At 43.8% G+C, this 24866-nt stretch overlaps 1 protein-coding gene across 4 annotated transcripts in view; it reads right to left on the bottom strand.

Moving 5' to 3' along the window:
• TMEM45A (transmembrane protein 45A) overlaps positions 1–2122 on the bottom strand; it is a 105413-nt gene extending 103291 nt beyond the window's left edge. For 2 of the 4 annotated variants that reach the window (XM_070071990.2, XM_070071991.2), the window contains exon 1: positions 1641–1978. The gene's annotated coding sequence lies outside the window, so the exon portion shown is untranslated. Of the gene's footprint in view, positions 1–1640 lie in introns of all 4 variants that reach the window. The other 2 variants (XM_070071992.2, XM_070071989.2) reach the window with 2 other exon arrangements.
• Between the last annotated feature and the right edge of the window lie 22744 nt (positions 2123–24866).

Below are 24866 nucleotides of genomic sequence, written 5' to 3'. Positions count from 1 at the left end.
CCTCTCTCAGTTTGCTCCCACTAACCTACCATAGGTCAGTGTCCCAGGGTCCCCAGGATAGCTCGCACTTCCCAACCACAGTGCCTTTGCCCCTGCTTCCCCTTCCTCCTAGAACGCTGCAGCTCTAGGCTCCCTTTCCCCACCCCCAACCAAAGCTCTACAGCAAGATTCTTTCCCAGAAATGCCAACCATTCCATGAAGTCATCCTAGATAAGAGGACCTTGATTCATCCTCTGCACTCCTGGCACCTACTAGATCTTTCTAAGGCACTAGATCACTTCTACCTCATTCCCCATTCAAGGCTTTCCTTCCGGCTTCACACACTGCCTGGCCAACAACTGGTCAGCACTCAGCAACTACTAACTGTCAGAGTAGCGGTTACAGCGGAGGCAGAGGGAGCTGGGAAGGAAGGCAATAGCAGCAGATTTATCTGAGCCAGAACTAGCAGGTTAACACAAGTCCTCAAGTCAGCCTCTTGAGGTAGGTGCTGTTATTATTAGCACATTACTGAGAAGGAAACTGACAACACTCCTCAGTGGAGGAAGCACAGCACCTTACATACAAGGCAACTGAGGCACAAATGACAGAGTAACCTGCCCAAGCTTGCACCGCGAGTTGCCAATGGAGTCAGTCCGGCACTCTTTATATTGCGTCTCTGCAACACTGTCCTGTGTAACCTCGTATCCCTGAGAATCACTTCGGCTGTCCTACCTCCTTGTATGCAATACCTTTCTGAATCAAAAACACTCTTAACAATTATTTCTCCTGGTTCCCACCTACTGCTTCTGAGCTAAAAGTTAAAAATCAATCATGGCCAGATCTCCCATGACAGTAAAAACCGTGTGACAAAAGTCTCAAGTCCGGAACATTGCTTCAACAGAGGGAATTAGAGATGTATCAGGGGAACGGGGCTTGGCCCATTCACTAGCTCAACATTTTCCACCATTCCATTTCTAAATCCTGAAATATAAGCCAGAACAATCTGCAAGCACACACATATAACAGTCACACTGAACACTATTTTGATAGATTGGTTATGTATACACAAGTGATCTTTCACATGTCTGATGTATATTGTTATCATAAAGAATTTGCATATGCCACTATAGAAAGAATATAGGAAAGAGATATCTGGATTTTACAATTACATTCAAATTAAAGTGGAAACTGCAACAGTTATCTAAATAATTCAGATTTCTAATAATCTTAAAGATCTTATTAACAGAAGAAAAGCTGTGTTAACTCAGAATGAGACACATAATTTTCTCAGTCCTCCATCAAAACAGTCAGGGGTGTGGGGTGGATAAGAATTTCCTCAGTACAAATGTTCTCCCAGCAAGAAAATAGAAAAATAAATGCACCAGTAGTCAACTTCGGAGTTAGGAACAGCTTAACAGAATACTAGGCAAATTTCAGTCTCCAGGCAACTTTAATACCAAAAAAAAAAAAAAAAAACAACCTAGCAAACCAAAAGACGAAATTAAATTAAAATGTTCGCAAAACGGAAGAGAAGGAAGGTAAAGAGTGCCAGCGAGCGATTTTTCTCCCCTTAATGAAGAGAAGGCTGGCGAGACCGCAGAGACACAGGAGAGAAATCACAGCTGGAGAAAGAAGACGTTCAGCACGTATCCAAAACTTACCCAACTTGGTCTGTTTACTCAACACTTTATTTTTCCCACTTCTGCCAGTTTAAAACCAGGCAGCGGCTGGGCTTTTGTTGCTGCTGCTTCTGTCCTTTTGATCCCAGTGCCCCATGAAAATTAAACTGGGTGTTGGATGGGATCTGGCCCCGTCTCGCATTAGGGGGTGTGGAAAAGTTTGGAGCTTGGGTCCCTGGTTGCCTCTCTGGGACAATGAGTAAATAAGAAGTGGCCACAAGGAAAGGACGTGGGGGACGTGCCTCGCTGACGTCGGGTCCGCGAAAGGGCCGCACAGTTTCTCAGCACAGCTGTCCAGATGTGCTTCATCTGGTCCCCCCGCGGGGCATGAGCCTGGGCTGCCGCGGCTGGCAGACGCCCCAGCTCATTGGTGGCCGCCGTTTCTCTCTTGCTGTCGATTGGCCCGACGGCCCGCCACTCCCGCCGGCCGCGGGCCTGCCCCCGCCTGCCGGGCCAGCTCGCCCCATCCTCGAAAGGAACCTGGAAGTGCAGCGCCGGCGCTGATGTGGCACTGGGCGGCGGCGGCGGGCCCACCGTGGGCCCCTGGGCCGAGCGAGGGTGGCTCGACACCTAGAGCTTGCCCCTGGCCTGGCCTCTTAGGCTGGCTTGATTAAACAGGATTTCCATCCCTTTGGGGACTGAAATGCGTGCACCCCAGGAGCTCGCCTAAAGCCCCCAGCGTTTCCGAGTGGATGAAGCCGGGGTTCCGGACTGTCCACGCCCCCACTGGGCGTTCAGGCCAGGCCTCGAAACTCCCCTGTCCCCACTTTCTCCAGGGCGCGGATAATAGGACACAGGAGCCTACTCTTTGGACAGAATATTATTTTGTTAATGAACCTCCTTTGAAGTCCTCATTAGCCAGAAATGCGGTTGATTCTGCGGAGAAGCCTATGGGTATGAGAGTGTTTGGCGGCCTGCGTTGGTTCCTTTTTTGTTGCTGTTGTTAAATGGTGATAGCTGTAGGAAACTGAAATGTTGCTTTGTTCTGTGAGGACTGAGGAAGGAATGCACCAAGGATGCTTTGATCCATGGAGAACTGGGTGGGTGGGTGGTGGGTGGTCGGTTAGTTGGTTGGAAGGGAGGGCGGAGAGAAGAGATCTGCAAAATTAATTGCAACTATAATTTGTGGATGTTGCCAGAAACGACATCATTGCAATACTAAGATGGCAAGAGCCACACTTCCTGGGTTACAGACCATGAAACGTGTCAGGCCCTTTGCTAAACAGCTTTACTGGCATGCTTACAGCCACTTTGTGAAGTAGAGATGTAATTATCTCCATTTTCAGATGATACCAAAACCTAGATGTTATCCCACCCTTCCACAGACGTCTCTTAACACATGTTTACAGCTCTCCATCATGACCACATAACTTCCTCTGCATTGGCACCAGTGTGGGGGTCGGAATTTGTCGTGAGTGCCTCTACCCTCTGATGTCTAAGGCTTTTCCTAAAGAGGTGATGCCTGATGGCTGGAGTATTAATTACCTATTACTCTACGGTACACTATCAAAACTTAGGGATTTGAAACAACACACATAAGTGCAGTTTCTGCAGAGGTCCAGGCATGACTTCTGGGTCCTCTGCCCAGGGTCTATCTCATAAGGCCACAAGGAGGTATCAGCTGGGCTGTGTTCTCACCTGCAGGCTCTAGTGAGGAAGAATCTTCTTCCAGTCCCCGTGCGGTTGGTGGTGGTATTCATTTCTTTGCACCTATGGAACTGAGTCCCCAGTGTCTTTCTGGGTATCAGCTAAGAAATTGCTCTTTGCGCCTAAGATCTGCTCTAAGACTACTAGAGGAACCTGCAGTTCAGGGAGCCAAGGAGGTCTAAATCATGGGGGTCACCTTCAGATCTGTCTGCTACAATCAGGTAGCCGGATGCCTTAGATCCTATGACTCTGACTGTCATAGTATCACAACTCCTTAACCCTCTCTCTCACCAAAATTCAGGGGCCTGCTCAGCAAGGAAAGTGAGGTTGTGGAACTGGATTCATGACAGTCAAACACCGTGGCCAGCAAAGAAACCAGCAAAGGAATGTCCTTAGTGTGTTTTTTTTTTTTTTTTTTTTTTGACAGGCAGAGTGGACAGTGAGAGAGAGAGACAGAGAGAAAGGTCTTCCTTTGCCGTTGGTTCACCCTCCAATGGCCGCCATGGCCGGCGCGCTGCAACTGGCACACCGCGCTGATCCAAAGGCAGGAGCCAGGTGCTTCTCCTGGTCTCCCATGCGGGTGCAAGAGCCAAGGACCTGGGCCATCCTCCACTGCACTCCCTGGCCACAGCAGAGAGCTGACCTGGAAGAGGGGCAACCGGGACAGAATCCGGCGCCCCGACCAGGACTAGAACCCGGTGTGCCGGCGCCGCAAGGCGGAGGATTAGCCTAGTGAGCCGTGGCGCCGGCAGAGTGTGGTTCTTGAAATTAATCCAGGTCGTGTGATTTGCAATCTGACCGTGATGCCCATTTTATCACAGAAGTTGTTCAACAATGGGCTGATAGTCCAGGTATTAATCAACCTTCCACACTCATTACCATCCACAGACATCCAATAATACTGACTATAGAAACAGGCTCCACAAAACCTATTTTAAAAAATTCCTCTGCTTGCAGGAAGATGGATTTGACATAATTTGCCCTATTTCTTCTGCTAAACATAACTAAAGGTCTTGGACTTATATAAACCAACATAAGAAGAATCTGAAAGGCTGAGAAAACAGCTAGAAATCTTAGAATCCAAGTAATAACATTGCAAGTTCCCTGAGATTTTCTTGTTTCATTGTTCTCTGCTTGAAGCTAAAGAAGTCAGGAACCCAAGGGGATGACTTTGTGGTACAATGGGTTAAACCACCATGGGTTAAGTCATCGCTTGGGATGCCAGCATCCCACATCGAAGTACCAATTACAGTGCTGGCTGCTCCACTTCTGATCCAGCTCCCTGTTAACTGTCTGGGAAAACAGCCGAACATGGCCCAGATGGAGTTCCAGGCTCCTGGCTTCATCCTGGTCCAGCCCTGGCCATTTGGAGAATGAGCCAGTGGAAAAAAGATTGCTTTCTCTCTCTCTGTCACTTTTCTCTCTGTCTCTCTGTCTCTCTCTGTCTCTGTCTCTCTCTCTGTCAACTACCTTTTAAATCTTTAAAAACATACAAACAAAAAACAAGTGCATAACCTACACAAACCAGTAGGTACAGACAAAAATAAATAAATTGAAGTCTCAGCAAAGCCTGCTATCTCTAGCCAAGAACCAGGAAAGGGGTGGCCTAGAAAGGCCAGAAAAACCCAAACTTTTGGTAATGTCTTTACTGGGTAGGGAGGTAGACAGCCTATATATATGAAAGGGGCCTGGAGGAAAAGACAAACACTTCCTGCAGGAAGGCATGTGGCTGCCTTAGAAGCAGCCTTGGAAGCAGCCCAGCACTTACACATCAAAGTCCTGCCCATGCCCCAGTAATTTTGTAGGTGGCGCCAGTCTTTCCCCCCGCCCCCGCCCCTTGCCGATGCCCCTGGAAAATCTTCCTGGCCCTGCCAAGAGAGCTGCCCAATCTGATAACATTGGATAATAAAACATTGGGAGGAATTTTACAAATTTCACATCCAGGAAACCCTTTGCCCTGAAGACGGGGGGGGGGGGGGGGGGGGGGGGGGGCGTGAGAAGTGGACACCATACCCACATAAACTCCAGTCTGAATGCAGAGTATGCACTCTGAGAGACTCATCCGAAGAGCTGCCCATCCAGCCTGTTGGATGCACTACCTCATTAAATTTTGCTAGCTCACTTACTACTGTTCTGTCTCACGTCTGAAATTCTTTTCTTACAGGAACACAAGGACCTCTCTTCCAGCCATCTCCACTAACAATTCCAGCCAAACACCATGGAAGAAAAGTGTGGCCCTACTCACACGCACACCAGCAATGGCTCAGGAATCCTATCTGCCACCCTAACCAGGCTATCACAAAGTGAGGATTCAAAAAATCCTTAAAAAATATTAGCAAAAAGAACTTGACAGTGTATAAAAATAATTATATATCATGACCAAGTAAGATTTTCTCCGAAGATGTGAGGCTTTTTCAATATTCAACAATCAACCAATACAGCATGATGATAACGGCCTAAAAGGGGGGGGGGGGGATTACATAAATGTATCAGTCCTTGTAGAATAAGCACTTGACACAATTCAGCACCATAAAAATGCTACAGAAAAATAGGAATAGAAGGGAACACTCACACTTTAATAAAAAGCCCCTACCGGGCTGGTGCATGGCTCACTTGGTTAATCCTCTGCCTGCGGCGCCGGCATCCCATATGGACGCTGGGTTCTAGTCCCGGTTGCTCCTCTTCCAGTCCAGCTCTCTGCTGTGGCCCGGGAGGGCAGTGGAGGATGGCCCAGGTGCTTGGGTGCCTGCAGCTGCGTGGAAGACCAGGAAGAAGCACCTGGCTCCTGGCTTCAGATCGATGTAGCTCTGGCCGTAGCGGCCATTTGGGGAGTGAACCAACGGAGGGAAGACATTTCTCTCTATCTCTCTCTCGCACTGTCCAACTCTGCCTGTCAAATAAATAAATAAAAAACTTTTTTAAAAAAAGCCCCTACCAAAAAAAAAAAAGCCTAACAAAAAGCTAACATTATAGTTAATCTGAAAGATTGGAGGTTTTCCATTTTCCGTACGTACTTTATAATTCATCTTTGAAATGACAAAGTTATAGCAACGCAGACCAGATGGGTGGATTGCTGAGAGGTCAAGGAGGCAGGATGGGAGGGAAGTAGGTAAGTGGGTGTGGCTATTGAGGGATCCCAGCAGGGACAGAAACGACTGTATCATGGGATTTGTTGGGTATTATACCATGAATCTGAAAAATTGTTAGTTTTGGAGGATGCTGGGTAGCGGGTAACAGGATCTCTCTGTATTAATTCCTACAACTACATATGCATTTACAATGATCTCAAAACAAACAGGTTAATTAAAAATATATTTTGAACTATTTCCCTCACTGTTTTCTGGTCCACACAGCTTAGTAAAACAGTTTGGTTCCCAGAAATAGATCATCTCTCTCTTTTTTTTTAATTTGACAGGTAGAGTTATAGACAGTGAGAGAGAGACAGAGAGAAAGGTCTTCCCTCCGTTGGTTCACTCCCCAAATGGCTGCCATGGCCGGTGTTGTGCCTATCCGAAGCCAGGACCCAGGTGCTTCCTCCTGGTCTCTCATGCGGGTGCAGGAGCCCAAACACTTGGGCCATCCTCCACTGCCCTCCTGGGCCACAGCAGAGAGCTGGACTGGAAGAAGAGCAACCAAGACTAGAACTCAGCGCCCATATGGGATGCTGGCGCTGCAGGCAGAGGGTTAACCAAGTGAGCCAAGGCCCAGCCCAATCATCTCTTCTTAAATACTTGCTGGGCAATATTCAGGATGAAAGGCATCGAGAGGTATACAGAGAAGATGGTGCTGTGGTACGGTGGGTAAAGCCGCCACCTGCAGTGATGGGATCCCATATGGGTGCCTGTTCAAGTCCTGGCTGCTCCACTTCCAATCTAGCTCTCTGCTATGGCCTGGAAAGCAGCAGAAATGGCCCAAGTGCTTGGGCTCCTGCACTCATTCGGGCGATTCAGAAGAAGCTCTAGGCTGCTGGCTTCAGATCGGCCCAGCTCTGGCCATTGTGGCCATTTGGGGTGCGAACTAGTGGACAGAAGACATCTCTCTCTCTCTCTCTGCTTCTGCCTCTGCCTCTCTGTAACTCTGCCTTTCAAAAAATAAATAAATAAATCTGAAAAAAAAGTTACACGGAAGTATTTTGAAAATGTGGGCTTCTACCCTGACCGTCCTTGGGCATGATGTTTCGTTCTTTTCCTTAAGGGCAACACTAAAGCAGCATGATTGGTGTCCCCTCCAGGTGGCAGCCCAAACAAAAGGCTAGGAAATGCAAACTTGACTCTGATTCAGCCACCTATAATCTCTTGTTGGATTGACATGGTCCTAGATCAAACAGGTAATGAACACTTGGTTGAGTATGCTGCTCACTGAGTTCCCAATGCAAACTGTGCAGGCCCAACTGGAGGACATATGGGATCTCCGTAAGCTTTATGAAAATATGCTTGTCCTTCTTGTGCCTGACCTTCTGGACAAAGGGGCTTAGTGTGAGTAGGGCATAGTTGGAAAAGAGATGAGGTGTAACCACTGGATCAAACACACTGATTTTGTGGAGGTAAAAGGGGAATAACAACCTTGGCACCTGAGGAGGGAACACCTTAGACTCTTAGAGATATGGAAGAGAGGGACAATGAAGATATCTGTCCTTCAGTACTGCCTCTGGGGCTTTCCTCCTCAAGGAAAATGCCTTGATGCTGTTCTCCTAAATGGTTATAAGCACTTAAATTCAACTAACTAGATAGTTTTTTTTTTCATGTCCTGTCAGACAGCTGTAACAATAATTAGCTATTCCGCTTAACCTTACCAAGAAGCCTTTAAGAAACAGAACGAGATGGCCCTGGCTTCTGTACTTCCCACACAAAGCACTGTTAACCCTTCTAACTGTCTTCTTCACTTTCTCTCTGAGTCATTCCTGAAGTGGCATCAAACCGGAAAGGTTGGACTGTCTACTCTGAGGCAGTCTTTCCAAATCAAAGACGAGTCTCAATTCTTCTAACTTAACTGGGAACTCTAAGGCTTACCTCCTAGCCAGGAGTCCACAATAGGAACACTATTGTCTGTATGCCCCCTCCCCAACCTTCACTGATACAGATTCTCCCATGAGCTCTCATGCGGGTGCAGGAGCCCAAACACTTGGGCCATCCTCCACTGCCCTCCTGGGCCACAGCAGAGAGCTGGACTGGAAGAGGGGCAACCGGGACTAGAACTCAGCACCCATATGGGATGCTGGCGCTGCAGGCAGAGGGTTAACCAAATGAGCCAAGGCCCAGCCCGATCATCTCTTCTTCAATACTTGTCAACAACCTCAGACTTTCTAGGGATGTTGTGTGCATCCTCATGACATTCTTTCTTTAAAGGAAGCTGAGCATTAACTTTCCTCCCTACCAAAAACATAGTGAGTTACCTCTTAGGAGTGGTCATAAGAGATCCACAAGTTTTAAAAACAAACACTGCCAAATGAGACTACGCTTGGTTGCTTGGAGGAGACTCCCAGAGGGATAAGTGTATGCACAATGTGCTGGCAGCTTTCCCTACAATGAGAGTCATCGAATTAGAAAAAAAAAAAGGGTGCAAGATTTATGCCCTACTTTAAATGAAGTCATTAATGACATCACCTGGGTCCTAAAGTCATTAGGTTGGCCTCAACTCATTGTTATGAATGTAGACTCTCCTGTGGTTTAAGTGGAAGTTGGCTCCAGAATTCATGAAGAGTCGGTGGTGCTGAACACCATAATACAGGAGGCAGGCCTAGTGGGAGGTCCTCGGGTCACTGGGGCCATGAGCTTGGGAGGTGGTTCTCCCAGATTGTTGGTGATGAGAACCTGACTCAGGCCCAGCCATTCTCTCTCTGCTTCTTGTCTCACTCTGTGATACTATCTCTGAACATGCTCCACATTGCCATCTTCCAACCTTATTAGACACTGAACCAAGGGATCTGCCTTATCTTAGACTGTGAAGCTGCAAAACCACAAGCCAAAATATATTTCCTTCCTTCATAAATAGCTCATCTCAGGCATTTTGTTACAGTGAAGAAAAGCTGACTAATACAGACTCTTTCCTATAGATCAAGGCACAGTTCTTACAATCACTAATACATCCTGATGAATTGAGATATATAATGTCTCTTTGCAGCACAGATATTGGAAAGATTTGATTTTAATCTGTTATAAAATCTTAGGGTGTTCTAAGATCAGAAGCCTACTACATGTCCAGGCATCAACTAGCCCTCATCACGTCACACTGTAGGATTTGAGATTCTGGGCACCAGTCCAAATGCTTATAACTACCATTACTGGGAATAATAAACTGTCCTTAATTACTAATTCAAAAGTCTCAAATCCTTTGTCATCATCCGTGACACTGCAGTTGACTAACTTGTTAGTGTAAAAGTAGGGTAAGATCTCTGATCTTGCACAGTTCTTGGCAGGCGCTTTGTGTCGCCTCCCATGTCTCGCTGAAGATGTCTGTTGTGCCTTCAGTAGACAGCCCTTTCAAGGACAGCTGTGCCTCAGATGAGAAGTGCCTCATTTTTCTCTCTCATTCCCAGGTATTCCATCCCAATACTGCAGAAATCTGAAGTAGAATAAGGAGAGGTGACATAGGCTCCAGCTTCAACTACCAAGCTAATAGAACTGAGAAATGGAGTAGAGGGAAATACTAAATTTAAAAGAAGTCAATAAGTGGGAGAGAAGAAAATTAGAACATGTGGCACAAATAGAAAACACACAGTAATTTGGTAGATTTAAACAACAATCTATCAGTAATTATTTTAAATGTAAATAAACCAAACACTTCAAATAAAAGACAGATTGTGAGAATAGGTAAAACACACACACATACATAAATGCATATTCAATCATATGCCTGCTGATCCAAAAAGTGATTAAAATATAAGGACAGGCCGGCGCCGCGGCTCACTAGGCTAATCCTCCGCCTAGCGGCGCCGGCACACCGGGTTCTAGTCCCGGTCGGGGCGCCAGATTCTGTCCCGGTTGCCCCTCTTCCAGGCCAGCCCTCTGCTGTGGCCAGGGAGTGCAGTGGAGGATGGCCCAGGTGCTTGGGCCCTGCACCCCATGGGAGACCAGGAAAAGCACTTGGCTCCTGGCTCCTGCCATCGGATCAGCGCGGTGCGCCGGCCGCAGCACGCCGGCCGCGGCGGCCATTGGAGGGTGAACCAACGGCAAAGGAAGACCTTTCTCTCTGTCTCTCTCTCTCACTGTCCACTCTGCCTGTCAAAAAAAATAAATAAATAAGCCGGCGCCGTGGCTCAATAGGCTAATCCTCCACCTTGCGGCGCCGGCACACCGGGTTCTAGTCCCGGTTGGGGCGCCGGATTCTGTCCCGGTTGCCCCTCTTCCAGGTCAGCTCTCTGCTGTGGCCAGGGAGTGCAGTGGAGGATGGCCCAGGTGCTTGGGCCCTGCACCCCATGGGAGACCAGGAAAAGCACCTGGCTCCTGGCTCCTGCCAGGATCAGCGCGGTGCGCCGGCTGCAGCGGCGGCCATTGGAGGGTGAACCAGCGGCAAAGGAAGACCTTTCTCTCTCTCTGTCTCTCTCTCTCACTGTCCACTCTGCCTGTCAAAAAAAAAAAATAAATAAATAAATAAATAAATAAATAAAAAAATATAAGGACAAAGAAATATTGTGTGCGAAAGGATAAAAAACATAAGAATACTAACCAAATGAAAGTGAATATAATTATATTAATACTAAACATAATAGTTATAATAGTTTTTAATGCCAAAACCATTCATATAGAGACATTTTATAATTATAAAAGTTTAAATGTACTGGGAAGACACAACCGTTCTTGGTTATGTATATCTAATAACACAGCCTCTAACTATAGAAGCTCTGTTTTTTGTAAATGTAACTGAATAGCACAGACTGGGAAATTTATAAGACACACAGGACCACTTCATGGTTCTGGAGGCCGGGAGGAGCAAGGTCAAGAGAATTGCATCTGGTTAGGGTTTCTTGCTGGTGGAGACTCTGTTCAGAGTCCAGAAGTCTCCTGGAACATCATGTGGCGAGAGGGGTGTGTACGAGAGATAGAGCCAAACCAGCTTTTATAACAAACCCACTCCTGAGATCACCCATTAGCCCATTCATTCATTAATGGACTAATGCATTCATGAGAGCAAAGATCTTATGACCTAATAAACTCTTAAATGTCCCAGCTGGTGCCATCTCTTAATACATCACAATGGGAATTAAATTTCAACACGAGGGGCTGGCATCGTGGCACAGCCTTTTAAGCCTCTGCTTGTAATGCCAGCATCCCATAATAGACAGCCAGTTAGAGTAGTGGTTGCTCCACTTCTGACCCAAAGAAAGCAGTGAAAAATAGCCCAAGGACTTCGGCCACGGCTAACCATGTGGAAGATCCTGATGTAGTTCCTGGCTGTTTGCTTTGGATTGGCCCCGTCCTGGTTGTTGCAGTCTTGTGAGGAGTAGATCTCTTTCTCTCTGTCACTCTGCCTTTCAAATAAATCTTCCAAAAAAAAAAAAAAAAAAAGGTCAGGCTGATGTTGTGGCATAGTGAGTAAAGCCGCTGCCTGCAACACCAGCATCCCATATGGGGGCCAGTTTGTGACCTGGCTGCTCCACTTCTGATCCAGCTCCCTGCTAATGACCTGAGAAAGTAGCAGATGGCCCAAATGGTTGAGTCTTTGCCACTCACTTGAGCAACCTGGATGAAGTTCCTGGCTCCTGGTTTCAGCCTGGCCCAGGCCCAGCTATTGTGGCTATCTGGGGAGTGAATCAGCAGATGAAAAATCAATCTCTCTCTCTCTCTCTCTCTCTCTCCCCTTCACTCTCTTCCTGCTTCTCTAACTCTGTCTTTCAAATAAATAAATTTGAAAGCAAGCAAGCTTTCTTAAATACATATTAGAAAAAATAAGGATGAGGCCAGCACAATGGCGCACTGCTTGCAATGGAGTCCTGGCCTGGGAAAGCAGCGAATGATGGCCATGTATTTGGGCCCTTGCCACCCATGTGGGAGACCTGGATGGAGTTCCTGGATTCTGGTTTTCCCTTGGCCCAGACCTGGGTATTGCAGCCATTTTGGAAAGTGAGTTAGTAGCTAGAAGATCTCTCATCTCTCTCTGTTGCTCTGCCTTTCCATGAAATAAACAAATCAAAGAGAGAAAGAAGGAAGGAAGATAAGAATGGCTGACTCTTAAGGAACAGTGCTTTTTTGCTTACTATTTGTTGAATTCTTTATTTGGTGGGGGGTTAAGCTTGTGATTATAAAATAAAACTGAAAGTATGTCATTGTGAAAATTAAAAGAAAAAGTAAGAAAGGAAGGAGGAGGGAGGGCGGGAGCATAGGCAGGTGGGAAGGTAGGGTGGGAAATATTATTATGCTCTGAAATCTGTATATATGACATACATGAAATTTGTTCATGTTATATAAATCAGAAATTTAATTTAAAAAGAATGGCTGAATAATAAAAGCATCCGTCTCAAGAATGCAATAAAAGAATTAGACCCAAAGAAAGTAGAAAAGATGAAATAACAAAAATACAAATTCATACATTAAAAATATAGATGTATATGGAATTATATGAAAAGATATCCACAATGCTCAAATGTTGCTAAATGGAAAAAAACAAACAGCAAAATAACATGTCTAAAGTGTGTGTTTATAAATGCAGAAAATCTCAGGAGACAGGTACTGAGGAAAACTTCCCCTCTCTGCTCTTTAAAGCAGATACTGCTTAATTTACTTTTTTTTAACTTGTATTTAATGAATATAAATTTCCAAAGTACAGCTTATGGATTACAATGGCTTCTCCCCCATAACGTCCCTCCCACCCGCAACCCTCCCCTTTCCCACTCCCTCTCCCCTTCCATTCACATCAAGATTCATTTTCAATTCTCTTTATATACAGAAGATAAGTTTAGCATACATTAAGTGAAGATTTCAACAGTTTGCTCCCACACAGAAACATAAAGTGAAAAATACTGTTTGAGTACTAGTTATAGCATTAAATCTCAATGTACAGCACACTAAGGACAGAGATCCTACATGAGGAGTAAGTGCACAGTGACTCCTGTTGTTGACTTAACAAATTGACACTCTTGTTTATGGCGTCAGTAAGCACCCTAGGCTCTTGTCATGAGCTGCCAAGGCTGTGGAAGCCCCCTGAGTTCACCGACTCTGATCATATTTAGACAAGGCCATGGTCAAAGTGGAAGTTCTCTCCTCCCTTCAGAGAAAGGTACCTCCTTCTTTGATGACCCATTCTTTCCACTGGGATCTCACTCGCGGAGATCTTTCATTTAGGGTTTTGGGTTTTGTTTGTTTGTTTTTGTTTTTGTTTTTTGTTTTGTTTTTTTTTGCCAGAGTGTCTGGGCTTTCCATGCCTGAAATACTCTCGTGGGCTTTTCAGCTAGATCCTCATGCCTTAAGGGCTGATTCTGAGGCCAGAGTGCTGTTTAGGACATCCGCCATTCTATGGGTCTGCTGTGTATCTCACTTCCCATGTTGGATCATTCTCTCCCTTTTTTATTCTATCAGCTAGTATTTGCAGACACTATTCTTGTTTATGTGATCCCTTTGGTTCTTAGTCCTATCATTATGCTTAATTTACTTTTACAAAGAGTGTATATATTCATCATGATTTCTCAGTTTTGAATTTTCAAATAATCTCAAACTTATGGAATGATCACAAGATCAGTCCACAAAACTCCTATATACCTTGGATGCATATTTCCCAATTGCTAGCTTTTTACATATATGTGTGTATTTTTCATGAACCATTTGATATCAAGTTGACATCCTAGGAACAAATACAACACTCTCCTGCCTAATCTCAGAACAAACAGCAAAATCAAAAAACTAATCATGAACACAATATTATCATCCAATGCAACACACACCCTCCCTCTCCCACTTTCCAGATATGTAAATCCTCTCTATCAGTGAGAAGCCTGCCTTCCATTCTTAACTTACTGACTCACACCCTGTGAATGCAAAGAATCAGCTGTACCCAGATATATCCTGAGCCCTAGGGCACACAGAACAGTATAACACAGACACACGCACATACAGATGCAAGTGCATGCAAATGCACAAACCAAATATGTCTAAACCTTAGCCCTGAAGAAGAGTGTAAGAAGGGACTTGAAGGAAGAGGAAAAGAAAGAGAAAGAAGAGAGGTATTACTGTGGACTCGTTCTGAGAGGAGGAGCACGGTGGGGGCAAGAAGCATGGAGTCACCACACAGACACCGGGAGTCAGGTGAAAGCGGGCCAGAGGCGAGCAGCCTGCAGACTTGTTTATTTCAGTTGGTACAGCAGCTTATATAGCCAAGGCAGCCAATCCAGTCAAAGGGCAGTTTATGCCCTAACCAATCACTGCCTGTTGCCAGGCAGACTCCTGTGCCATGTGGTTTCCGAAGCCATTCCTGAGTAACTGACACCCGCTTGCCAGCAGCCATTTTAGTGTGGCCTTCTCATTCCACCACAGAGAGGAGGAATAAAGTCTTAATGAAAATTAATCTACCATGACAGAAAGTCAACCAGTGGTGGTTGTGGTTGTTTGGAGCAAGTGAGAGGATAATGGGGAGGAGCAAGAGAGAAGGCTTACAATAAGCCAAGATTATGTACATATGTCAAAATTTATCAATTGAGTTAATCATATGTTATATATATTTAATCACAATGAAAGAAAGAAAACTGTCAGATTGTACGATTTTTTTCAGATTATTTATTTATTTATTGACAGGCACAGTGAAATGGAAAGAGGGAGAGACAGAAACAGAGAGAGAGAGTGTTAGGTTTTCTATCCACTGGTTCAGTCCCCAAATGCCTGCAACAGCTAGGGCAGACCAGGCTGAAACCAAGAGCCCACAACTCTATCAAGATCTCCCATATGGATAGCAGGAATCCAGGTACTTGGGCCACCATCCACTGCCTTCTCAGGCTCATTAGCAGGAAGATGGATTAAAAGTAGAGGAGTAAAGACTCAAACCAGCACTTTGATGTAGCATGTGAGCATCCAAAGTGGCAACTTGGCTCACTTTGCTGTAACACTGACCTCAAACTGTACACTGTAAATACATGCACTATATCATGTGCCAATTATATCTCTTTATTTAACATTTTTTAACTTTTATTTAATAAATATAAATTTCCAAAGTACAGCTTATGGATTACAATGGCTTTTTCCCCCCCATAACTTCCCTCCCACCTGCAACCCTCCCAACTCCTGCTCCCTCTCCCATTCCATTCACGTCAAGATTCATTTTCAATTATCTTTATATACAGAAGATCAGAAGATCAATTTAGCATATATCAAATAAAGATTTCAACAATTTGCACCCACACAGAAACACTAAGTGTAAAATACTGTTTGAGTACTAGTTACAGCATTTTTAATATATATTTTATTTAAGTTATACAAGTTTCATACATTTCCTTTACAATGTTGTAGGAACATAGTGGAACTTCCCCCACCCCCTCTCCCTCCCACCCACACTCCAATCCTCCCCTCCCTCTCATATTCCTATTCTTAATTTTTACAATGATCTTTCTTAAGCACACTTAATATTTGTATAGTTAACGGTATCCTATGTAAAAGAATTCAACGATAGTATGAAGAGAAAGCAAAACAAAATACTGTTCCTCAACGGAAGAGACAAGGGCTATAAACCATCACTGGTTATCAAAATGTCTATTCACTTCAGTACATTATATTTCATGTACTCTATTCATTACCTCTGAGCAGGGAAAACATGATATCTGTCTTTTGGGGACTGGCTTATTTCACTAAGCATAATGGTTTCCTGAGTACTACTCAGCTGTAAAAAAAAAAAAAAAAAAAAGAAAAAGAAAAAAAGAAATCCTATCTTTTGCAACAAGATGGTGGCAACAATATCCTAACAAAGCTGTTTTAAACTAATTTTTAAATTAAATTGTGCTGTAATACTATTCTTATGGAAAAATCATTGACCCTGCAATTATTCTTTCTCTTCTTTTTATTTATTATTTATTTAAGAGGGAGAAACAGAGAGACAGAGCTCCCATCTGCTTGCCCTCTCCACAAATGCCTGCCAACAGCCTTGGAACTCTATCCAGGTCTCCCTTGTGAGTGGCAGGAACCCAGGGACTTGAGCCATCACAGCTCCCTCCCAGGATCTGCGTCGGTGGGAAGCTAGAGTCAGGAGCATGACCTAGAAATTGAACTCAGGTACGATGTGGGATGTAGGCATCTTAAACACTAGGCTAAACACCTACTCCCACAATTATTATTTTTTAATCATAGATTCCTAGGAGGACAGTTACTGGATCAAATTGTAATGTGCTTGAGATAAACTACTTTTAAGAAAGGTTACATAGATTTTTTTAATTTTTAGTATCTCATCTCACTCTTCCAAGCTCTGAGAATTATTTTTTAAGAACGTTTACCAATCTGCTAATTTAAAATGTCCTACTGTTTCATTTACATTTTTATCACTATGGACATCATAATTTAATGAGATTGACAAACTAGAAAGTTTCAAAGGATGCCATTTAAGATGATGGAGCTGGGGACTCAGGTCTTGTGAGGAATGATGAATGGTACAAGAATGTTCACCCGGGGAGAGTCCCTGGAACCAGAGATACAGAGAAAGGTATGAAAGCTCTTCTCAAGGAATTGTAGTGTCATCACCCAAGACCCTGCTTCAGGGTACCAGAGAGAAAGAAAAAGACCAAGTTCCACGTGCAAGAAGCTGCTCCGAGAGGAATATCTGGGTTCAGGATGAGAAAGGACCATTTTTTATTAGGTGCCAGAAAGACAAAGTAATGATATTGTCCCTTACCAGAGCTTTAACACTGTGAAGCAGGCTACCTTCCCATCCCTGGAAGTAATCAAGAAAACACTGGCGCACACCTGGCAGACAACTACAGCGAGTTCCTGCTTTATGTGGGGGTTTGGACTAACCGCTCTTAAATCCAGTGATCTTCAAAAGTCCTGACTTGGTTCCTCTCATCCTACCTCCTTCACATTTTGTTTTTCTTTTTGCTCCTGTGCTTCTCTGAGTATGGGGACTTATCATCTTACTAGGTTTACAATCAAGAGTGAGGAAAAAAAAAAAAACACTTGTTTACAAGAACACAGTAATAACCTTTAAACCACATTAACTCATCACAGATGATAGAAGTGTTTCAGATGACAAGAGATTTCTAGCAGAGAATTTGGCTGGCTCCTTCATTGTGTTAAGATGGTTCATGACCTGTACAACATTATGATTACCCCTTTAATGAATGGCTAACCAGTGCCCATCCCAACTGGAGAGCCTAAGCAAATAGAAGCAATAGTCATTATAAAGATTCCATTTGTCTGCACTTATCCCTCTACCAAAACACTCGAAGGCAATTTACAGAATAGCAATGAAAACACGTGCTATAAGCAAGACAAACACTGCACTGAACGGTGAGACAGGCAGAGGAGCAGGAAGGAAGAAAAATTCCAAACAATGTCTTCTTCATCAAATCAACCCCAGGAGTTTGATGCCATGCTAAAAGATTTATATTTAAATCTGTGAACAATGAGGACTTCCAGCTAGAGAGGGATACAATCATTGCTATAACGAGTTACAGCTAAGGAAGTGATGTGTAGCGTGAAACCAAGATGAGAAACAACTGAGAAGACAGCTCAGGGGATATTGAAAGAGTTAGGAGATAATCATATTAATGCATGCGGTGGTTTTTGACGACTGCCAAGACGCTTTGTAACTGCAAACTGAGATCATTTCACAATTGTTAGTGTAGGCCTCTGAGGTCCCTCGTTTTCCCTTAGAACTTTTCCCTCCCACATCATCTTGGACCACATTCCCTCTTTTCTTATGTAAGGTTATGTGAAAGAATGAAGAAGTGGCCTCTACCAGAACTTCTCACTGGGGATAAAATAGCATATGAATTTGAAAGAAATGTTTTAATCATACACATGTAACAGAGTGAGATCTCAAAGGACGTGACAATAAAAAGTCACCAGATTCCTTCTGTTCACTCATTCACTCCATAACTAAAGATTGGCTAATTACTGGTTGCCAGACATGGGGGATACAAAAATGGGTAACAAGTACAAAGTTTCTAATTTATATGAATTAAAATTAGCATAGGCATCATGGGAAACAATATGGAGGTTCCTCAAAAAATTAAAAACAGATCTATTATATGATGTAGAAATCCCACTATTGGATCCTTACAGTATATACTCAAAGGAAATGAAATAAGTATGTCAAAGAAATTATCTGCATCCTCATGTTTTTTGCAGTACTATTCACTATAGCCAGGATACAGAATCAGCCTGAATATGCACCAAAGCGTGAAAGGATAAAGAAAATGGAATATTATTCAACCACATAAAAGAATGAAATTCTCCCATTTACAGCAACATGTATGAGCCTAAACAACAACATATTAAGTGATATAAACCAAGCAAAGAAAGTCAAATACTGCAATTGTCACTTACATGTTGTTCTCACAGAAGCAGAGAATAGAATGGTGGTTACCAAGGGCTGGGTGTCGAGCGGGAGTTAAGGAGATATTAGGCAAAGATCTAAAAGTTCAGTTAAGGGGTCAGCACTGTGGTAAAGCGGGTAAAGCCACCATCTGCAGTGCCGGCATCCCATATGGGTGCCGGTTCAAAACTCAGCTGCTCCACTTCTGATCCAGCTCTCTGCTGTAGCCTGAGAAAGCAGTGGGGATGGCCCAAATGCTTGGGCCCCTGCACCAGCATGGGAAGACCTGGAGGAAGCTTCTGGCTCCTGACTTCGGATCGGCGCAGCTCCAGCCATTGTGGCCACCTGGGGAGTGAACCAGCAGATGGAAGACCTCTCTCTCTCTCTCCCTCTGCTTCTCCTTCTCTCTCTGTGTAACTCTAACTTTCAAATAAATAATAAATCTTAAAAAAAAAATTCAGTTTAACAGAAATCAGTTCAAGAGGTTTCTTGCATGGTCAGTATAATTAATTACAATGTATTATATTATTAAAAATGACAGTTTCAAGTGTTACAGCACATAAAAATATAATAAATATGTGAGTTAATGCATATGTAAATTTGCTTTATTAGCCATTCCACAATGTATACATATTTCAAACCATCTTGTTATACATGATAAACATATACAATTTTATTTGTCAGTTTTAAATATTAATTTCTTTTAAGAATAAATGCAAAATTCCTGTTGATATGGATCATACTTTACAATCTTGTTAGTTTCAGAATTTTTTATTTTGCTGAGCACCAAAATGAATGTAGTGGGCAAGTATGCCAGGATACAGAGAAATTTCTTTAGAAAATACAGGAAAAGAAAAGCAAGGCCATAGTTTGATGCATAGAGAAAAGCTAAAACAGAGAAAGCAAAAAGAAAGAGAGAGAGAGAGAGAGAGGAAGGAAGGAAGGAAGGAAGGAAAGAAGGGAGGGAAAAAGTATAAAGATGAAATGGGAACCTACTAACCTAGATGTAAAGGTACGTCAAAGATGATGGCACGTCCAATAGGATTTTTTAATGGGACTTTTTTGCTTAAAAGAGATGTTATTTAAACTGTTTTGTCTTCTCCACAAATTCTTCAGTAAAAGCTCTTTGTTCATTAGTGATTTGGTGCATCAGTGAAATAGAAGAGATCATTAATTCTGCTCTTACATTAGCAAAGTGGAAAGCAAGACATCTCACAAAGAAGTAGCTTTGTTGGCAAAAGATGCAGTGACATCTGACCTTGGAGTATTATGTCCATACGGAGGTGATCCACATCTCCTAATGGCACTTCCCTATGATCAGGTAGCAGCCCATCCCCCCTTCTCTTCCCTTTATTGTCAATTTAATTTATATACTGTGTTAAAACTCATCCCTTTAAAAAAAAAAAAAGATTTATTTTATTTATTTGAAAGAGAGTTACAGAGAGAGGTAAAGACAGAGAGAAAGGTCTTCCTTCCGTTGGTTCACTCCCCAGATGGCCGCAAAGGCTGGAGCTGCGCCTGGAGCCAGGAGCTTCCTCCGGGTCTCCCATGCGGGTACAGTGGCCTAAGGACTTGGACCATCTTCTACTGCTTTCACAGGCCATAGCAAAGAGCTGGATGGGAAATGGAGCAGCCAGCTCTCAAACCGGCACCCATATAGGATGCTGGTGCTTCAGGCCAGGGCTTTAACCCACTGCGCCACAGCATCACCTCCTAAACTCATCTTTTTAAGAGGTCTTAGTTTTTTTATAATATGAAAACATGTTTTCCCAACCTTTGTTTTCTCTCTTTCCCTTTCTTCCCTCCCTAGTTTAATTTGTCAACATCAGTTTTCCTTCATAGAAAACTGCCTTCCTATCTTTCTTTTTTTTTTTTAAAGCCTTAATTATTTATTTGAAAGGCAGAGTTACAGAGAGGCAGAGGCAGAGGCAGAGAAAGAGAGAGCAGTCTCCCACCCGCTGGCTCAGTCCCCAAATAACTGCAACAGCTAGAGCTGGGCCGATCTAAAGCCAGGAGCCAGGAGCTTCTTCTGGGTCTTCTCCCACATGGGTGCAGGGGCCCAAGGACTTAGACCATCCTCTACTGCTTTCCCAGGCCATAGCAGAGAGCTGAATCAGAAGTGGAGCAGCCAGGACCCAAACCAGTGCACATAAGGGATGCTGATACTGCAGACCAGGGCTTTAACCTGCTATGCCACGGTGCTGGCCTCTTCCTGTTTTTCATACCAGAACTCCTTATTTTGATACTCAGCACTTATTATATCTTGTTGTGTCAGTCAAATATCAATCTAAGCATGTCTATTTTACCGAGTAAAATTGAAGTTCCTTCAGGGTTAAGAACTGTGTCTCACCCATCTTGGTGATCCCAACAGCGCCTATTATACTGCAGCCATGTAACCCCTAGGAAATACTCATGGATTAGTGAAGTAGAGAGGAAATTGAGTTTTGATGAGCTTATAACACTCAGGAAAAGCTTCACTGCTCAGAACATATTGGCTTCACATACAGTCAACGAGTCTGATTTTCCAATTACCAGTTGTTGATTCATTCATCCATTCTTTCAACAAGGCTGTTCCTGCTCTATCCTGTTTGCCAAGAAAATAATCTTGGCTTAAAATGGAGATTACCTTCATGTTTTTCCCACTTCAAAAATGTCTTTGGGACTGGCATGGTGGTGCAGTGGATTAACACCGTGGCCTGAAGCACCGGCATCCTATACAGGTGCCGGTTCGAGAGCTGGCTGCTCCATTTCCCATCCAGCTCTTTGCTATGGCCTGTGAAAGCAGTAGAAGATGGCCCAAGTCCTTAGGCCACTGTACCCGCATGGGAGACCCGGAGGAAGCTCCTGGCTCCTGGCTTTGGATCGGCGCAGCTCCAGCCTTTGTGGCCATCTGGGGAGTGAACCAGCAGATGGAAGACCTCTCTCTCACTGTGTGTGTGTGTGTCTCCTCTCTTTGTGTAACTCTTTCAAATGAAAAAAAAAAAAGTGTCTTTAGCTTCCAGCCACAGAACTGACAGTGACTAATGAAGGCAACTTGATAAAGTAGCTGAAGTGGTATAGCAATGTTGCCACCTGTAATGTATCCTTCCATGAAATTAATCAGGTCATATGACTTAAACACTCAAAACCTTCCTGTAACTTTCCATAGCACTTAAGCTAACAACCAGCCAGGCCTTAGATTATCTGGCTTTGGCATTTTCCAAACTCAGTTCCCACTGCATGCTTTTGTTCACTCCTTTCCAGCAATACCTTACTATTGGTAAACAAAGCCAGCCAGCTCTCACCTCAGTGCTTTCGCACGGCTGTACCCCTGCCTGGGACCTTTTTCCCTCATTTCATTCATACCTCGGCTCCAACATCATCGCATCAGATGGGTGTTTTTGGAATCCTATCTAAAAGATGATTATCTCTGTGCTCCTGATTTTATGCTATGCATTTCTTTGATTGTTGTTTGCTATCTATCTACATCATGGGAATGCCAGCTCCTTAAAGCCAGCAGCTTTGATCTGTTTTTCTTGTTGTATTCCCAGCGCACTGCAGGCAGGCAAAAAAAAATGAATCTTGGCAATTATTAAGCAAGGGAGAGACTCAGAGAAAATGAATCAAGGCACATTCTATTGTAGCAAGGTATGACTGGATCCTGGGATCTAAGCCACTTAACAGCTACAGGGCACACACTTGCCGAAGCTGGACAAAATACAGGGTTTCATAATTCACTATTGATTTTTTTCCCTCACATTTCTGTACTTGCAGGTAGGGAGGAGCTGTGCTCAGTCAATTAACCTGGTGACAGGCACCAAAGCTACAGTAAGAATTCAGCCAAAACAGCATTACATAATCCAAGGTTGGCATAGAAGGTTAAAACTCCAAAGACAGAAAAATAGAATTTATAACCCCTCCCTCACTTCGCAGCCTTGAGTTTCCCATTGTGTCAAGTGTGAATCATCTTCATGGTATTTTACATCCTTGCTGTGCCCCATGGAGATAACCAGCTTGTCACCTTCCTTCATCTGTACCTTTAAGGATATTGATAAATCATAAAAATAATCAAGCATTTAAATGGTTTAATCCAATCTCTGAGGGTTTCGATAGGAAATGCTGCAGTTCTCTCCTGTCTGTTTGAAAGTACTGATAGTGATTTTAATCATTGGCCTTCTGCGTCCGGCATTACCTGTCCAAATGTTGGTTCAAGTTTGCCCTCTAGAGGAGAATAGCCAGAATGCCTTGAGAGTGTTGCTGAAAGGCACGATGTTCTCAACTCCATCACTTGGCTTTACTAGTTGACTCTTATTTTCTGTTTCATATGCTTCTACATTATTGAAGGTGTATCAGCAGTTACCTTTATGAGCAAAAATGTTTGTATTTTAGGGAGTGAAAATAGTAACTTTGAACACAATTTTTCATTCTGAGAGACTAATAAATATAAGGGTATTTCTAAAAGTTCATGGAAGGGGGCCAGTGCTGTGGCCCAGTGGGTAAACTGCCGCCACCGCCTGCAGTTTCGGCATCCCATGTGGGCACCGGTTCAAGTCCTGGCTGCTTCACTTCTGATCCAGCTCTCTGCTATGGCCTGGGAAAGCAGTGGAAAATGGCCCAAGTCCTTGGGCCCTTGCACCAGCGTGGGGAGACCTGGAGGAAGCTCCCGGCTCCTGTCTTCGGATCGGCCCAGTTCCAGCCATTGCAGCCATTTGGGGAGTGAACCAGCAGATGGAAGACTCTCTCTCTGCCTCTGCTTCTCTGTGACTCTGCCTTTCAAATAAATAAATAAATAAAATCTTTAAAAAGAAAAAGTTCATGGAGGAGCAAACCTCTAGTCTTATGGTTAAGATGCCCAAGTCCCACATTGAAGTGCCTCGGTTTTATTCCTAGCTCTGGCTCCTGACTCCAGTTTCCCATCAGTGTAGACAATAAGGGTACAGTGGTGATGGCTCCAATAATTAGGTTCCTGCCATCTACGTGGAAGACCTGGGTTGTATTCCAAATTTCCAGGCTTTGGCCCTCACCCAACTCCAGCCCTGGGAATGAACCAATGGAAGGGAATGTGTTCTCTCTCTCTTCCTCTCAGATAAATAAATAATAAAAATTTAACTTTGAAAAGTTCATGGAGAATTCTATTATGAAAAAAAATGTGCATGAATTTCAAAACTTTTTTAGGAGAAAATAAACTTACCTCCGTTGTGGGGCTTTTCAAATGAGGACACAGGACACGGGAGCGTCCATTCTCAGAGTGTGCCAATGGATAGTCATGCGCTCCCACTTTTATTTAGAGGGTACCAACAATTCTACAAGCCACCGTAGGCAAGGTTATATATCAACTTAAGGATCTGGGAAAAGGAATTTGGTCTGGTGGTCTAAGATAGGGATTAGAGCTGTGTTGTAAATCTTCAGAGACAAACCCATTTAAATGCTCCTACAAATTTACAAATTCCCAAAAATGCCCGCAGGTACCAATTAACATCCATTAGGCCCCTGCTGCTCCCAAGGCCACATTCCTTGGGGGTGGGTGCGCCCATCCCCCTGGGAGCAAAAACTGTGGCCATGCCTCTAATTTCAGAAGAGTTTGCTGTCTGAGAGATACTTATGCAGCATCTTCTACACTCCTCCATGTTGTAGTGGGATTCATGAACAGAGACAAGACACCAAGGCCTTCAACAGGAAGCAGTCTTGATGATGATGATGGTGATGATGATGGTATAAGGTTCAGTTGGATTCATATCCAAAAAGACTAAGCCCCAAAGAAAGAGAAGCATTTCCTTATATGTCTTTTTAGTTTCTTATTCCCTAAAATGTGGTTATACACATACATTTCATTGGATATTCTAATGGTATGTGGCAGTTCAAGGAAGCAATGCAATACTGAGCATGCATACATAGTTACTGATGATATTTAACTGGTTTTCCTTAAATACATTAGTATTTCTTCCACATACTTACTGAGCTGTATGCTCTCTGGCAAGACTCTGTGCTAGCAAGCAGAGGCTGAAACAGTTACAGGCAAGCAGGTAATGACTACAATCCATTCCCTGGATACATTTCTTTCTTCTTTGATTTCCATTTTGGGAATACAATTGAGGATATCAAGTACTGCACTCCTGCCTGTATTGCAAATGCTCCTTGCCA

The sequence above is a fragment of the Oryctolagus cuniculus genome, chromosome 4 (genome assembly GCF_051225735.1).
Source record: "Oryctolagus cuniculus isolate XC-2025 breed Fujian yellow rabbit chromosome 4, ASM5122573v1, whole genome shotgun sequence".
Lineage (NCBI taxonomy): Eukaryota > Metazoa > Chordata > Mammalia > Lagomorpha > Leporidae > Oryctolagus > Oryctolagus cuniculus.
This window is presented reverse-complemented; position numbering and strand designations above follow the sequence as displayed.